General features: G+C 41.3%; 1 pseudogene; it reads right to left on the bottom strand.

The window, feature by feature from the left end:
• Positions 1-1,616: 1,616 nt before the first annotated feature.
• On the bottom strand, positions 1,617-1,755 carry LOC115284541 (annotated as a pseudogene).
• Between the last annotated feature and the right edge of the window lie 365 nt (positions 1,756-2,120).

The following is a 2,120-nucleotide window of genomic DNA, read 5'->3' as shown; positions in this document are numbered from 1 at the left end:
ATGTGAGTTGCTTAAACTGGCTTTTATTTTTTCAAGTGGAATTCAAGATTAAAAGCAATAAGCAATACAATAAGGCACATAAACTGTTCAGTCCTTAATGAAGGGATGAGCCACAAACCTTTATGTACTAAATTGTTATAGCAGCTGAAGATTTAAAGCAAAACTCTTAGTAACACAAGATTTTGGTAAAAACTACAACCATAACGCAAGATTAAATATACCTCCTTCAGAACTTAACTGATCAAGTACACAAAAAATAAGCTAGAAAATAGGTGAGTTGATTAATATAACCAACAAGCTCAATATGTGACTATATCCATCCACATGCATCTACAAATGTAACTATTTTCTCTTTTAAAAGTTTATTATTTTGAGAGAGAGTAAGAGCAAGAGAGAATCACAGAGGGAGGGAGAGAGAGAATCCCAGAGAGGCTCTGTGCTGTCAGCGTGGAGCCCAGCGTGGGGCTCAAACTCACGAACCATGAGATCATGACCTGAGCCGAAATCAAGAGTCAGACGCTCAACCAAGTGAGCCACCCAGGCTCAGCTACCTAAAAATGTAAACTGTTTTCTAATGCCCATTAATTGTGTGTATCATCACAGAGGAAAAACTTCATCAATTTAAAGAGAATTTCTTTTTTTTAAATCTTTTATGTATTTGTTTATTTATTTATTTTAGAGAGAGTGTGCAGATGGTGGAAAGGGGCAGAGAGAGAGAGAGCAAGTGAGAAAGAGAGAGAATCTTAAGCAGCCTCCATGGTCAGCATGGAGCCTAACACGGGGCTCGATCCCACAACCCTGGGATCATGACCTGAGCCAAAATGAACAGTCGGATGCTGAACTGACTGAGCCACCCAGGAGCTCTGAGAAGGGATTTTAGAGGCTGTATTTTCTCATTATAATCCAGTGAAATTAGAAATGAATAATAAAAGATGACCAAAATATCTTTACTACATAGAAATTGAGTAACATCAATTTAACCCTAGATTATAGAGGAAATAAAAACAATTTATAAAAATTTTAGGGGGGCGCCTGGGTGGCTCAGTCAGTTGAGCGTCCGACTTCAGCTCAGGTCATGATCTCACGGTTTGTGGGTTCGAGCCCCACATTGGGCTCTGTGCTGACCACTAGCTCAGAGCCTGGAGCCTGCTTTGGATTCTGTGTCTCCCTCTCTCTCTGACCCTCCCCTGCTCACACTGTCTCTCTCTCTCTCAAAAATAAATACATGTAAAAAAAAATTTTTTTTCATTTTAGGAAATAACAAAATGTGAGTTTTCCAAAACCTATGGGATCCCCTAAAAGTTTATTTAGAAGATTTGCAGCTTTAATATGTTTTTTAGTGTCATTTATTTTTGAGAGAGAGAGAGAGCACAAGCAGGAGGGGCAGAGAGAGAGGGAGACACAGAATCTGAAGCAGGTTCCAGGCTCCGAGCCGTCAGCACAGAGCCTTACACAGGGATCGAACCCACAAACTGTGATATCATGACCTGAGTTGAACTTGGACGCTTAACTTACTAAGCCACCCAAGCACCCTGAAGATCAATAGCTTTAAATTAGGAATCGCAAAAGTGCTCTGTGTCTGGGTAGGTGATGCAGATGTAGGAAGTGGCTAGAGGTAAAAGTAGAGGCGGGGCCTCTGGAGAATTAGAAGTATTGAGGTCCACCAGTTTGTGATACCCCATTTCAATACTTGTACTATTAAACTGATAAGAACAGAGACTACACTTGATCTTAGCCAAAAGGCCGAGAAGCGATCAATACTTGTACTATTAAAACAGAAACAAAAGAAATTGTAAACCATAATCTGCTAAGAGCACAACTGCAAAGCTGCAACATTATCTAAAAGAAAACATGAACCGAATTAATAAAGATAAAGCTCAGATTAGTGAAACAGAAAATTGTCACAGGTTGGGTTCCCTGGGAAACATGCCAAGGAGTAAAGGATCCTAAAGGTCTACTGAGGAGTAACATGTGTGAAAAAAAGAGGGCAGTCTGCCAGCTCATTGGGGAGCCCCATAGCAAAGTACACCATTAGAAGGGGCCCGCACAGGGCAGAAAAGGCTAGGCCCCAGTACCACCACCTTGCCCACTCATGAGCGCTGGGCATCCCGAGAGCGGTG

The sequence above is a fragment of the Suricata suricatta genome, chromosome X, assembly GCF_006229205.1.
Source record: "Suricata suricatta isolate VVHF042 chromosome X, meerkat_22Aug2017_6uvM2_HiC, whole genome shotgun sequence".
In the NCBI taxonomy this organism is placed as follows: Eukaryota; Metazoa; Chordata; class Mammalia; order Carnivora; family Herpestidae; genus Suricata; species Suricata suricatta.
This window is presented reverse-complemented; position numbering and strand designations above follow the sequence as displayed.